At 53.6% G+C, this 15526-nt stretch overlaps 1 long non-coding RNA gene across 2 annotated transcripts; it reads right to left on the reverse strand.

Moving 5' to 3' along the window:
* Positions 1-9716: 9716 nt before the first annotated feature.
* Positions 9717-15202, reverse strand: LOC125909202 (uncharacterized). Of its 2 annotated transcripts, XR_007453603.1 has the most exons (4): positions 14999-15202; positions 13580-13804; positions 12012-12204; positions 9717-10095 (listed from the first exon to the last, which is right to left on the reverse strand). It is a non-coding gene; the product is annotated as an uncharacterized LOC125909202 (long non-coding RNA). The 2 variants fall into 2 exon arrangements; XR_007453604.1 differs by lacking the exon at positions 13580-13804 and having other exon boundaries at positions 14999-15196.
* Positions 15203-15526: the final 324 nt, after the last annotated feature.

Raw genomic sequence — 15526 nt, forward strand, 5'->3', positions numbered from 1 at the left:
TCAGGGTCAACACGTGTGCAGACGCTGCTGTCTCGCGTGCTATCAATCAGCCGGCCGGTGGGGGCCCTCACGCATCACCCTGAGAACAAAAAATAAAATGGCTTTGTGTCAGGAGGCTCTTGGCTGCAAGTAACAAGGTGCCCACTTGACGGTGGCTTAAACAGCGAAGATCATTATCTTGGCCGACAGCTGAGCGGGGGCTCTTCCAGACCTGGCTTGACAGCTCAACCAGTCGAGGCTCTAGTGTCTTTCCATCCTTTGTCTCTGCCACCTCCAGCCTCTCATCTCAGCCGGGGCCAGCTCTGCAGCGTGCAAGCACCAGGGCAATGAAAATGAACGGCCCATTGTCTGAAAAGCAGGATAAGAGTGTTGTAAAAAACACTAAAATATAATTTTTTTCCTTTTGTGTCTTTCTCGACCTGTCATGGTGTTTTGATCTGCTATTTAAGGAGACACAGGTGGCCCGCGGCGTTTCGCCCCGCAACTGGGAACACTGGCTGCTGGGGTCCTCTGCCGCCAATCACGGGACTGACTGGCGGTGACCCGGCTGGGGCCCAGAGCACCAGGGGGTGGGAAGCAGGCAGCTGAGACCCCCTCCTGGGGAGGTAGAGTGGCAGCCGGGGACAGAACCACGCCTAGAAAGATCCAGGCGTCCAGCCCATGCTCCACCGTCCCAGCGGACTTGGCTTACAAAACACAGATTCAAAGATAAAACTACTCGGGATTTTAGGACACTGACCCCAGAGCCTTAAATCCCAAGCTCGGGGCACAAAGCCAGCCTCTGCCTCCTGTCTGCACATAGTCTCCCCACAGTGATGACACCCTCAGGTAGGAAAAAAGGGGCTTGACCCACAGTGTCTCACCCCTTTTCAGGGCAATAGTTATCACCCCCCTTGGCCAATAAGATGAGAGAGACCCTTCTACCGTCATCTCATTGGTCAGGGCTGGTCATGTGGCCACTGCTAGCCACAAAGGAGTCTGGGAAAGCGAGTCTCTAGAACGACACGTTCCTGCAAGGAAAAAAGAGGCTGGCCCTAGCTGCTGGAGACCCTCAACGGCGTAGGCCACAGGCTAGTGTAGGAATCGTTCAAAGCCGCTTTGGGCTGCTGGGTCACCACCTGTAAGGGGTTCAGATCCATCGGCCTGCAAAAGGACGGGCACAGGAGACTACGCAGGGACCAAGCAGGCTCCCGGACACGGAGCATCCCCCTCTCATCGCAGCCTGCGGGAAAGGGGTGTTAATCCCACTTTTCGCAGAGTAGGGAACAGACACGGTTTTCAGTCCCTGTCTGGCGTCACACAGGACGTGAGTTCGGTGCAAGGGCGAGAACGTGAACCTGAAGGAACTCACTCTGAAGCCTCTGCCCCAGCCCTCGTCCAGGCCAGTGCGCGCTGAGGAGGCGGGCGTCTCTGTGACTTGTCCTACAGGCAGGGGCGGGGGCGGGACCCCACGCCGCCTCGGGTCAGAACTTTCCAGCACCTTGGCCTCCGAGCCGGCCCCACGGCAGTGATGCCACGTGTGTTCCTGTCGCCAGCCGGTGTTGACGCTGTTCTCCCCCCTTCAGCAGGCTCTCCCCGTGGCAGGACCACCCTGGGGCCAGCCACGCGGCGTGGTGGAAAGACCACTGGCCACCCAGCAGCCTTCTGCTGTGACAGAAGGTGACAGAAACCGATCTGGCCAACTTAGGCAGAAAAGGCCAGGCCCAAGAGAGCCTCTGAATTGACCAGACTCTGAAGGTAGAATCAGGCTGCCTGGGGGTAACGATGGGGCAAAGGACCGGTCTAGGCAGCAGGAAACAACGAGGGGTTCTTCTCAGCACCCTATCCTACCCTTTTTCCTGGGACCAATCAGGCCCAGCCATCTTCAGGAATTTCACCCCTGTGCATGAGGTGAACACTCTAGGGATTGAGAGACAGAGCCTCCGACGGGCTGAGCTGGGCCCCAGATCCACCCCTGGGCCAAAGGATGTGGGCACCTCAATGGACAATCCCGCCATCCAGCCCATCAGGAGGACGAGGCAGTCCCCTCAAAGATGGCAGGGCACTATTATCAGAAGGAGCGGGAATCGATGTTGGACGGGAAAAATGAACACCTGTCTAGCCCGGCGCCTCCTCCCGGAGGCTCAGTTTCCTCATCCGTAAAATGGAAGACGTTGACATCCGTGGAACTTGAAGGCGGGGCTCGCTCCGTGCCCCCGTGCGTGCCCGGCACCGGGTAAACAGCAGCTGTTCACGTGCCAGCCCGAGGGCATCCCACGCTGTCAAGACCCTCCCTCGGGTCAGCTGGACGGTGAGGCGGTCAGAACTGGCGAAAGGCGGGATGTTCCTGGCCGCTCCTGTGAGTCTGGAAGGTGTTTCCTCCTCCGGGAAGAGAGGAGGGCCACACCAGCATTCATTCCCACGTAACCCTACAGCCAGCCCGTTTTCCAGGTGGGGGCCAAGCCCCAGAGACGCTAAATACCTTCAGCGGTGGGCACCGCCGAATCTGGCCCCAGGTCTACGTCACCCCAAAGTCACGGGGTGGGGGCCGTGCCGCACATCCAAAGCGCTTCGCTGGCATCCGCCGGGGAATCTGCATCCTTCAGGGGGGCGCGTGGAACCCCTCAGTGAGCTTTAGGCCCCTTGAGCGCTACACATGGTTCTGCTTTTCCTCTGCAAGGGCATCGCGTGGATTCACTTGAAGTCATTTGGGGGGCGAACGAGGTGCCAGATGCTGGCACACAGCCTCCCCCCTCGCTCTGCCCGAGAGGTATATGAAGCTTTCATTTCTGCTTTGCTTACAAAAATAATGGTTCTGGGGGCAGAAGGACACGTGAAATGAAAAGGAAATTACAGGCAACGGGCCAGCCAACTCTCGGTTTCCAGATGCACGTCAAGCAACCTCAGGAAACAGGCCCTCCCCACAGGGAGGGGCTCCCAGAAACCCTTTTCGGCTTCGGGACATCCCGACGGAGAATTAGCCAGGGCCCTGCCTTCTCACCTGGGACCCGTCACCGTCACCGTATTTAGCAGTGTTTAAGAAACAATCCCTCCCCACCCCCCCACCCCCAATCGCTGCTGATTAAAAGGAACATCAATTTTAATGGGGAGGTGTCACCAAAGCCTGGCCGAATGCCCTAACTGGGAAGGTCACCTTTCCCAGAGTGTCTGCGTTCCTTTCCTTCCCAAATTAGGCGCCGGTGTGTGGGAGGGTGAGCCAGTCTTTTCTACTGGGTGACCTGCCTCTGTCACCTCACAGGAGCCAGGATCCAACCAAGGTACTGAGTATACCCCAGTCGTTTCTACAGGGTTGTGGGGTTATGGGTTTTCCTGGGACTGAGGCCTCACCTAGAAACCCTGGGAAATCGGATAATCCCTCCCCGAACCGTCTTCTCCTGTGTGCCATTTCATGCCTGTGCACCTGGTCAGCAACCCGGCAAACTGGGGACACGCAAATTGCGGCTCGTGAAAACGGAGAAGTAGGACGTTTGAACGGGCCGCAGGGTCTCTGCCGAACCTCTTTCCCAAAGATTCACTGAGGCTGGGCGGGAGACTGGATGGGTCTCCAGCAAACAAGGGACAGAGAAGGGGAGAGGCTGTCCGGTGCCCACGAGTCCTGCCTAAGTGCCTGGGAAGCTTCGTTCATGTCGAGCTGTACCATTGGGGCGGTTAAGCGTTCGACTTCGGCTCGGGACACGGTCTCGCGGTTTATGAGTTCGAGCCCTACGTGGGGCTCTGTGCTCACACCTTGGGGCCTGGAGCCTGCTTCCGATTCTGTGTCTCCCTCTCTCTCTGCCCTCCCCCATTCATGCTCTCTCTCTCTCTCTCTCTCTCTCTCTCGCATGTGCACGTGCTCTCTCTCTCAAAAATAAACATTAAAAAAAAAAAGTAAGTACCATTTTTCAAACTCCAGTGACGTGGCAGAAGGTCAAGTCCGGGGCCTGATGTGTTTTCTCTGATGCACACGACAACCATGAGGGAAACTTGAGTGTCCTACTGTGTGGGTGAGGGAAACTGAGGTTTCAGAGAGGTTAAGACACTTGTTCAAGGGCACACAGCAAAGCGAGACAAAGCGAGGATGGCCCTCAGGTTAGTCTGTCGTAAAGAGCATAGGCTGTCCAGTCTCACGGACTTTGTAGGGGTGGGGAGGTCTGAGTGGCGCCGTGAGAAGTGAGGGTTTGCCTGGAGGGTGGTGGCCGAGGGGGAGGGAAGGGCAGCAGAGGGCCAGCCAGGTGAGCAAGGATGTTGAGCGTGAAACCACCTGGTGATCTCAGGAGCAGGTGCTTGGTGCTGCGGGGGATGGAGAGGCAAGGCTGGAGGGCCTGGTCCAGAGCAGGAGCCAGACAGGGGACAAAGCAAGGGAAGGACATTCATGGGCCCCTTCTGATGATCTCAGCCACCTCTGCCCATTTGCCCGCTGGCCTCCAGTCCCCAGCTGCCGGAAGGAACGCAGTTCAGGTTCTCCAATCAGACAACACAACCTGGGCTCAAATCCCAGATGCATCACTTCCTGCCTGCGAGGCCTTGATGAAGGGACTTACCCACTCTGGGAAATGGGGCCATAGGGTCCCAGTGAGGTTTTAAAAAAGAATATAGACTTAATTTTTTAACGTTTTAGGTTCACAGCAAAATTAAGCAGAAAATAGAGATTTCCAGTAAGTCCCCTGCCCTCACACACACACACACACACACACACACAGCCTCCCCCACAGTCAACGTCCCCCAGCATTGGTGGTGCATTTGTTAGCCTCGGTGAAACTGCGTTGACACATGTTATCTGTTACCCAGTGTCTATACTTTACATCCGCGTACATTCTGTGCTTTGACAGATGTATGATGACACGTATCCACCATCACAGGGGCCTACAGAGTGATTCCACTCTCTGGACCGTCCTCTGTGCTCTATTCATCCCTCCCCACCCCTAACCCTTGGCAACGGCTCATCTTTTTAAATGTCCACCTACTTCTGCCCTTTCCAGAATGTTCCATAGTTGCAACCTACAGTAGGCACTGTTTTCAGATTGGCGTCTTTCACTTAGTAATATGCGTTTAAGTTTCCCCCGTGGCTTTTTCGACTTGCTACCACTTTCCCTGGCTTTTCTTTTGCGTGGAACCCTATTCCGTTGTGCGGGTGTACCACAGTTTATTTGCCCACTTACCGTGGGAAGTTTTCAACAAGGTGATACAGGAAAGGCATCGCGAACTGTTCCTGGCACCTCGTAGGCATGCGGCGAGGACCCCTCACTGTCCTTCAAGGCATCTGATAAGCACCCCGAAGGCGAAGCCTGCTCCAAGGCAAGGTCAACCCTTTTCCAAAAGCAGGACCCCAGTGAAGGTGGGACCCCCAAAGGAAGAGAGGCTCCCCGGGTTTCTTGTGGTCGCAGAGGCCCCATTCAGCGGTGACAAGGGCCAGGTTGGAGCCGTGCCCTGAGCACTCCGCTGAAGGGTGTGAGGCCACTGGGCTTACAGGATCCTTGAACTTGGTTCACAGAGAGAGGAAGGGCTGGTGTGGCCTTGGTCGCAGACCACATTTCTTGCACACAGCTCATTTTACCGATGAGAAAGCATTTGCAACATCCCCCGTGCTAACTAGCCAAGAGCCTTTGGTGTCAATTTAGCAAAGCCATATTTGAAGGTCGCTGTACTGTCACAGGGAATTCATGATCGTGTTACTTCACACACCAGCCCCTAGGGTGTAGGTTAAAGTTAACTAACGCACCCACACTCACCCAGAAGTTTCTACTGAAACGCGATTCTGCAGACGGTGACAGGCGTGTGGCGAAGGCTTATTATGGGCTGCACCCCCTGCCTCATCAGCCTGCTCCCTCGGCCACTACCCTTCCCTCCCGGGCCTCGGGAACTGGCCTTCTCAGTGACTAGTCTCGTGCCTTTGGGTGGGTCACAGACCAGGCTGGAAGCTGGGTGTGGAGGTGGGAAGGGGGATGGCTGGGAAGGCAATAAGACAGGGTGAGACGGAAAGGACACTGGCCTCAATTGGGAGCCTCCGGTTGCCCTAATTTGCGATGTGGCCTTGGAAGTCCCTTCGCCTCTCGAGAATCGGGCTCATCTCTTCTCTGAGCAAGTGGGCTGGGCTTGCCCTGACATTCCTTGGAAAATGTGGCCACGCGCTGCCCACAGGAGCATCGCCCTGGCAGCTTCAGGTCTGCCCCAGGGCCCTATCATTCCAGGACAACCCCTTGCTAGCCAGGAGAAGGCGAGTTCCTCCTCGTCCCCCTGGCCGCCCTCCATCTGCCCAGAGCTTAGAACCCCGGATCCTCTGGCTCCGGCATCCATGAGGGCTAGTGCCCCACCCCCTCCCGGCATCAGGGCGTCTCTTGGCTCCCATTACCCTCCCCCACCCCCCGAAGGCCACTCCCATCAAAACAAAGTTCTCATCCATTTAATGGAAATGTTGGTATCGCCAACCTAGACTTCGCGTGGGGCTGGTGGGGTGTTCAACTGAAAATTGCGAGGGGCATGTGTTCATTACACACTGTGGGCCATGAATGCGGGCGACCCCTTGGGCCATGCAGATATCCGTGCAGATATCTAGGATGGAGGGAAGTTTGCTGGGGTGGGAAGGGAGGACTTTGGGCTGCCCACTGAAGGATCCAAGGGCTGAGCAAGCAGAAGAAAGATGGTGGGAGGGAAGCCCAGTGGGAAGAACAGCCAAGATGCAAAAGCCAAGATGAGAATAACGAATGGGGAGTGGGGGGAACGTGTGGGGGCCTCGCCTCGCGGAGATGGTCCAGCCTGTCCCCTGCCAAAGAGGTGCCTCCATTCTTCCAGGACTTCTTCATTCTTTTCCCTCCCTCCCTCCCTCCCTTTTTCTCTCCTCTTCTTTTGACTTTCTTCACCAAATATTTCGTGGTACCCATCACATCCCAGCCACCGTTCTGGGCATGAGCTGCACATGAGTCGCAGGAAAGCGAGGGACGAAGATAATGAACATCCTGCTCCGCAGATAGATAGTGGGTTACAGGGGGTGGGGGGTGCCATACAGGGAAGCGTCAGGGGGTGCTAAGAGGGAAGCTGTTCTCTGGGAGGGGTTGAGGAGGGCAGCACCGGTGGATTGTTTGGAAGCCATGCCCACAATAATGCCTCCTATCCAGAGGTGGAGTTTATTTCTTTCGCTCCTGAATCTGAGCTTGGCTCTGTACTTGCTTTGGCCAGTGGACAGTAGCAAGTGTGACACGAGCAGAGGCTTAAGAGGAGCTTATGCATCGAGGCTGGCCCTCTTTAGTGGCCCTTGGAATCCTGAGACTGTGATGTGACAAGCCCAGCCAGCCTGCTGGAGAGGCCACACTGAGGAGGACTGAGGCGCCCCCACCAAGAGTGTGCCAGCTGCCACACACGTGAGCCCATCCCAGAGCTTCCCGCCCAGCCAAGGTGCAGATACAGTGAGACCAGCACCAGACCCACCCCGACTGGCGACCATAGAGTCACGAGCTAATTCGTGACTATTGCTAGAAGTCGCTACATTTTCGAGTGGTTTGTTACGCAGCCAAGACTGACTGATACAACCGGAAAAGGATTCCCCAGTGAAGGAAGATCTGAGCTACATCTGAACAACAGGCAGGAATTCACCAGGGAGAGGCGAAGGGAGGATAGAGAATTCCAGGTGGAGCCAAGAGGGTGTGCCGTTTGGCAGGAGGCAGAGCTGCGCGTTTATTTTTTAACAGTTTGTTGAACATACGCAGGAAAATGCACCAGTTGGTGAAGTATCATGTAATGCATAAACACAGGGTAATCAGACCCACATAAGAAACAAAACATGCCCTGCACCCCAGAGGGCCCCCTTACGCCCTTTGCCCGCACCACCTCCCTCCCAGCCTGACCACTACCCTGACTTCTATCAACGGAGAGGGAAGTGGTTTTGAACTTCTTACTGGGTTCTTAACTTTTTTTTTTTAAATTTTGTAGTGTTTTATTTGTGTGAGAGAGAGACACAGGCAGAGCATGAGCAGGGGAGGGGCAGAGAGAGGGAGACAGAATCCACAGCAGGCTCCAGGCTCCGAGCTGTCAGCACAGAGCCCGACGCGGGGCTCGGGCCCACGGACCGTGAGATCATGACCTGAGCCGAAGTCGGCCGCTTAACTGACTGAGCCACCCAGGCGCCCTCTGTTTTTTAACTCTTGACCAGTGGTATCCTACGGGGTGCCTCCTTCTGTGCCCGGCTTCTGCTCCACATCACGATTTTTGAGACTCACCTGTGTTGCTCTCTCATCTTCGTTGATGAATTCCATTATCCATCCACTCTTCTCCTGGTGGACATTTGGGTTATTGTAGCTAGTAAGAGTAAAGGTGTTGTGGATCTTTTGAACACACATTTTGAGGAATATGTATGCATTTGTGCTCGGTATAGAACAGCAATGGAATGGCTTGCCTAGTAGAGCAATTCTTTTGAGTAACTGAAGGGAACAGGTGGACTGAACGGGGCTCGGGGTGCTTCAGGGGAGAAGGGAGACCCTGCAGAGCGCCGTGGACATAGGAAAGTTAACATTTGACGCTAGCTACCAAGGATGGATTTGGGGAGATCGCATGAACTTGACAGGACTTGCTGCTGGCTTGGATCCAGACTTTTGCCCCTTCTCCTTGGACTCTGCGTGTTAAAATCCATTTGCACAGCACGAAACACATACTTTTCTAGCAGAGCCACGCTGAGGGTTCTTTACAAAGATAAGTTGCCATTTGAGATGTCCAGGGGTCAGCCGTGGAAATGCCTGCCAGCATTTCACATAAACCTGAGAAATGTCCCCACAGAGGGCAATGGAGCGAGTATTTTTGTTCCTGACCTATTAGGGGACAGGTGCCTCCGGTCATCTTGTTTCCATAAGGCTAACAGTTGGCTGGATTTATTTTCCAGTGACTCCTTAATATGAATGGTTCCATTTAGTTGCCTGGGCAGGTTCCAAAAGGGTACAGAGCAGAAAGATCAGACTCGGTTTCTGCATAATATTTGAGGTCAAGGCTCGTCTCTGTTAACCTACGACCTGTGTGACCTTGGGGATGCTACCGAACTTCTTTTGGTCCTTAGTTTCCATCAATAAAATCAAGACGGTAATAGGACCTCCTTCAAAGGATTAAATGAGATAATGCAAAGCACTGGACTCAACGTTTGGCAAATAGTGAGCTCTTAGTAGCTGTTAGCTGCACAGCAGACAAGAGATACACAGTAACTTTGTTGAAATGGGCTTGTCTGTGCTGGCGCTGTCAGCTGGAGGGGCTGGCCCAGGGATTCTATTTACGCCAAGTTTGGGCTTTTAAAATCACCCTTTTTGGGATTATCATCAACAAAGTTTGCTTTAGATTCCAACATGTTAAAAAATTATATATATATATATATATATATATATATATATATATATATATATTTCTGCAATGTTGTTGCAAACAATAGAGGGTGTTTTCGCTGGGTCCACAGCATCCTGTCTCTCCCCACCTCTCCATATTGCCAACATCTCCCACATCGCCGGGGAAAAGGTTTTCATCATTTGCTTTACTGGAAAATATACTCTCCTTAAATAGTGTTCTAATGTCTGCAAAAAAAAAAAAAAAAAAAAAAAAATTAGCAGCACTGTCTCTAGGGAAGCAGCCTTTGACTATTCAAACCTGGAAGAAATGAAGGGTTTTATTTGTGGAAATTGGGACATCCGGTGCTGTCTACTTAGGGAAGCAGATTTTTTTTTTTTAAACCACCCATCAACACCTACACATACCAGAAAAAATTAATAAAATCCCAGAGAACACATTAATATTTTACATTATAGGTAATCTTCCAAGTTGAGGGACAATTTTTCTTCTGAGTGTGGTTCATTTTATGCCATAGAAATGATCTGAATCTTACTGAAGTCTTACCGGAGCATCTCTTCTCTATATATGTGTCTTTGATCTCACAGCCACCCTGCTAGGCAGGAACTCTTTTATCTTACAGATAAAAGCACAGAGGCCCAGAGAGGTTAAGAACGTGCCTGAGGTCACACAGCTCAGGCCATTACCATCTGCCCACTGTCCACCACACCACATATCTTCCCTCCTTTTTGCTCGAGCCTGATTCCTTCTGCTTCTCAGCATCTCCCTCTGCCACCAGCCTTTGCATCATGTCCTACGGGATTCCTGGAGGCAGACAGAAAACATTGGGAAAGAGTCAGCAGGAAAAATATTGGCAGAGAGGTGGCGCTCCTAAGGCATGGAGGAGACCCTGACCCTTCTGGGGAGCCCGGGGCTCAAAGAGTTTTACTAATTACTGGTTGGTGGGGCGCTTGGGTGGCTCCGTCGGTTGAGCATCCGACTTGGGCTCAGGTCACGATCTCATGGTTTGTGAGTTCAAGCCCCATGTTGGGCTTTGTGCTGACAGCTCAGAGCTTGGAGCTTGTTTCGGATTCCGTGTCTCCCCCTCTCTCTGCCCCTCCCCTACTTGTGCTCTGTCTCTCTCTGTCTCTCAAAAATAAATAAATGTAAAAAAAATTTTTTTTTTAATAATTAAAAAAAAATAATTACTGGTTGGTGAAGTTTAAATAGAACATGTTGAGTCACACACACCACTCATACAGAGGACCGTCCAGCGCCGTGTTGGGCCCTGGAAATACAAAGATGGATTGGGTGGCCCTGCTTACAAGGCCTTCCTGAGGAATTTGCACAATGTAGGTGTTAACAGACATGCGCAAATACTAGAAGCAGACGCCACGATATTCCTAAGCCAGCCACAGGTACGGTCAACTCCACTGTCTTGAACAGCCGGAGAATCTGTCTCTACAGCTGCTGCACCCCTGTGGGTTACCGCCATCTTACCCCTGTGTCCCTGAGACCAACAGGGTCCCGAGCTCCTAGCCTCCACCTCCGACTCTTTCTCCACACCACAACTAAAGGGCCAATCTGACCCAGTTTTGTCCTCCAAAGGCTCCTCTCGGCCCTGAAGACAAAGTCCAAACCCCTGAGCAGGGATTCACAGGCAGATTCTGGGGTTTGTCCACTGTTGGGTCCCAGTATGGGGCCAGGGCATGGGTAGTCATTCAGCCAGTGTTTGTTCAATGAATAAATGAGGCTGCGGTGAGGGAGGGGGGGTGGGGGTGGTCTTCATGCTACAGGGAAGCCTTGTGACATCATAATGCAGACCCTCTGCCCAGGAAGTATTCTTGGTCTTTTTGAAAAATCACCATTGGTTAACCTATCTAGGATCCACTATAGCCTCTTAACTGGACTTACTTGAAATTAACTTGAAATTCCCAACAGGTTTCATACAGCAGCGAAATCTTTTCAAAAATGTCACGTAAACACGACAATACCTAAGTATACGTGACTAATACCAAATTGCTAAGTGTTCGTCTGGTCCACAGCCCAAGTCCAGTCGCATGTGGGTGATGTGGGCAGGCCGTGAGAAGTATAGTTCAAAGTGTGCTTTTGCCCTACCCTGCGACCTTGGGATGGCGTCTGGGCCGCTTTAAGCGCCACCTAAAAATGACCCTGCTCGGTTGGCCTCATGAGGTCACTGTGGAGACCAGCTGAGCCCTGGCCGAAGAGGGGCCATCCAAACCCACAGTGCTGTCTGTGCACGTGTAACGGGTCACGACCATGACCAGAGAAGGCAGCTTCCCACCGGCTGGAGCCCCATCACACTCCTCTCCTGCAAGTGGCTGGGGGTGGGGGGGTACTCTGCGGTTATGTTGTTCTTAATCCTTCCTAAAGGGGGTGTGAGATGTGGATGCGCAAACCCTCTGTCCAGATTATCTGCCAGAAGTTATCCATCGCCATTAACAGAAGCAGGAAAATCCCTGGGCCAGATGCTTTAGAGGTCCTGGGGGTGCCTGGGCGGCTCGGTCGGCTAAGCATCCAACTTCAGCTCAGGTCATGATCTCACAGTTTGTGAGTTTGAGCCCCTCGTCGGGCTCTGTGCTGACAGCTCAGAGCCTGGAGCCTGCTTGGGATTCCGTGTCTCCCTCTCTCTGCCCCTCCCCCACTCACGTTCTGCCTCTCTCTCTCTCCCCCCCAAAAATAAATAATTACAAAAATAAAAAATAAAAAAAAGTCCTTACAGAGGGAGGGAGGTTGGACTTGATCTCTGAGGTCCTATCCAGGGATTCTTTGCGATTCTCTGACTCCACGTCCTTTCCCTTGGCAGAAGTCAGTTTTAAACAATGGCATAGATTCTAGCGGCATTGGGCAATTTCTAGAAAATCAGTTTCTGGAAACTCCCGGGAAGCCAGGCCTTCAGGCAGAGTACTTTTCCTTCCCCAAAATAAAAAGGCAAAAGAAAAATAGAACTGTTAATTCAGGTAAGAGGCAAATAACGTCAATGCCCATGGATGTCACATGACCTTCTCTCCCAGCTGGTGCTCCAGATACAGGAAGTTGTACATACCCAAGGAAGGTACAGTGTGGTACTTGCCTGGGGCCCGGGAATGTGTGCTTTACCCGCTGTCGGTATGTGAATATTTTTTTTTTACTGCCTCTGCGGAAGTTGACTCGAGCCCAGGACATGGGGATCAACTATTTGTCATTTGGTCCTTGCTTTGTGAGTTCAGGCCTATGCTGGATCATCCATCCATCCATCCATCCATCCATCCACTCAACATGAGACCTCATTTGGTGCCAGGCAGTGTGCTAAGTGCTCAGACAGAGAAATTAATGAGACTCAGCCCCTGTTCTCAACGACACAGCTTACGTGGGGAAACCACCAAGTAAACATAATCATGATGTGACATCTTAAGATAGGGGTTCATAGGATATTATGAGATTGTGCTGAATATTCTGGGAATTGTAGGAGGTGGGCACTCAGCTGGGCTTTGGGGGTTTGGAGGAGTTTCTCTTGAGATGAACATGAGTTAGCAGTGGCGTGCTAGGTAAAGCAGGAGTACAGAGCAGGGGAGGGCAAGGGCATTTCAAAGGGAATGGAGTGAGCCAACGCCTGCAGGTGACTGGGGTGTGGCCAGACCCTGCATGCAATCCCACATCCTGGGTAGAAAAGTGCAAAACCAGGATTGATGGGCAAGAAGGCGGCACAGGGACCAATCAGGGAGGGCCAGGGTCCAGAGAAAATGAAGGAAAGAGGGGTGATATTGACACACAAGCTCAGTGAATATTCAAGCACCTGTTGGGGGCCAGCCTCGCGCTTAGTGCTGGTTAGTGTGCTTAGACGGGTCCTACTCCGTCTTGAAAACCACCTAAAATTCTCTGCACCTTGGTACAAAGAATTTCTCTGCACCGACATCTAGTACACAGTTGGTGCTCAATCAGTGGCGCTCACGGCCCCTCCCTGCCAGGGAGTTGTTACTGCCTACACAGTGTTCCTCACACAAATGCTCCTCAACGATGCAGACTTCCATTCACATCTTTGTGTCGTGACAAATGGCCCATCCCTGCAGCTTAACATCCCCACCTCGTTGTTTAAAGCCTTCTGTTCCCTGAGACCCGCCTCTGGATGGAGAGAGTCTGATTCTGTTGGCTCTTTGCTTTGTAAAGAAAACGATTTTCAGCCGAACTCCCCCCTCCATAGCAATTATGGAAAATAAATTGAAGTGTAAAAACGGGAGGTAGCTAGCAGATGGGGCAAAATTAAGTGTCTGGCTACTAGCACCCAGCTACGGAGGACACAGAAGCAGACCTTGCTCCCTGGAGTGTGAAATGAACACAGGCTCTCAAACCCGGTCGGGGAGAAAGCAGCTCCAGCCTCGAATCCGGGAGGCATGCGCCCAGGCACCCGTGAGTGCCCATTGGTTCCATGGGCCTCCACTGGGCTTCCAGAGCCGCAGATGAGGAGAGCAGGGACAGGCTGGGGACTCGTGGAAAGGATCTTGAGAGGTTAAAAAAGAATTTGCTGGTCTTCTGCCTGATGATAAAAAATATGTGCTCATGGTGAGAAACTTGGCAGACAGAACAAGAAGAAAGAAAAATCATTCCAGAGCTTCCCATCTTGACATTGCATTTCGGTGCATCCTCTGGTTAAACTTCCCCACTGTCTGGTCAGCTCATCTGGCTTTGACGTTGGGTCCCTGTTGGGGCCCTGGCACCTGAAGAGGGCAGCACACAGGAAGCCACTGGGGCCTGTGCCCACTGGCCCTGCCCAAGTTGCTTGCCCAGTGGTGTCTCCCCTCATCCTTCCAGTCCAGCTCTAAAGTCAGCCCCACCCAGAGATCTCTCCAGACCATTCCCTATCCCAACTACTCCCTCCAGTGGATTTTCTCCCTTCTGGAAGTCACCTCCATCTGTATTTTTGTTTCTTGGTTGTTGGCTGTCCACTCCACTGCCTACCCCCCACCCACCCCAACCTCACTCAGGAGTCTGAGTCAGAGAGTGGATTCACTCACCTTAAGGCCCTGCCTCAAGGACACAGGGTCTGTGTACCAGTGGGGACTGCATAGTTATTTGTTAATTAGGAAATAGCCCAACCATCTGGGTTCCTAGTAGTTCAGTAGCATGAACTTGGCAATGATGAACACAACCTATGTTTACGCCCGTTTGTTTTTCTCTTGTAATACCCCATATATAAGCCATTCTCTGTCTCTGTGTGTGCGCCCACGTGCCTTCCACAGTTCTCAGGAGAGGGTCACAGTAGTGAGCTAGGAGCTTGGACCTCATACCCCGAGATCATTCTTCAGCCTCGGGTAAATTCCAAGACCCCGGGACCTCACTTTTTCCATGTTTGTGAAAGCAGCTAGGAACTCTGCCTGAAAGTCTGGGTTGTGAGCCCCAAACAAGATAAGATCCTGGAACTCTCAAGAGTTAAAAGAAACAGTAACAAACACTCCCCCACCTCCACCCGGAAGGCCCTTACTCATTTTCAGTAAAGCCCCAGAGAGGGTGGCCCCCCGGCTGCACGGGGTGGTGGCGATGGGGGTGTCGGGCTTCTCCCTGCTTCCCAGAATCTGGGGTCATCTTTGGACGGGATCCGCGGGGAGAAGGTTTCCAATAGCCAAACCTAAGAAAGAAGTCTTTCTCGCTGCGGCTCCCCAGTCTGGAGGCAGAGGAGAGGCTCCCCCTTAACTCCATCTCTGCATTCGTTCGCCCCTACCCGGGTTCTCACCGTTCCCCCCAGGTGCCCGCGGGGGCGCACGGCCTCGCACGGCCCTCCCCTCCGCAGAGGTGGCTTCTGAATTGTGCGGAGGCCGGGGACCTGAGGTGGAGGGCTGTGTGCCTGGCCGTCCCCGGGACAGGGGTGCGCGGAGGGGCCGGGGGCCGGGTGGCAGGGGGCGGGCGGGCCCTCCCGCGGACCAGGCGCTGGGACCCGCGGGCTCACCCCGCCCCCCCACATCCCCCCCCCCCGCTGCGCGGCGTCGCCCCGCCCCCCGCCCCCTGAGACATCACAATCTGGGGCCGGGACCCCGTGTCTCATCACCGCCCGTTTGCGACCAAACAATCCAAGCAACAAACACCCCCGGGGCGGGGGGGGAAAGAAACCGGCCCGAGCCCAGCCTCCCTCCCCCGCCCCGCCCCGCCCCTCGCCCCCCCCCCCGGGGCCCCCGCCCCCGGACGGGGGAGTGAGCGCCAGCCGGGCGCCCCGCACCCGCCGCCCCGCGCCCGCCCGCTGCCCGCCCGCGGCGGGGGCGGCCCG

This window comes from Panthera uncia (genome assembly GCF_023721935.1).
Source record: "Panthera uncia isolate 11264 chromosome B3 unlocalized genomic scaffold, Puncia_PCG_1.0 HiC_scaffold_1, whole genome shotgun sequence".
Taxonomy (NCBI): Eukaryota; Metazoa; Chordata; class Mammalia; order Carnivora; family Felidae; genus Panthera; species Panthera uncia.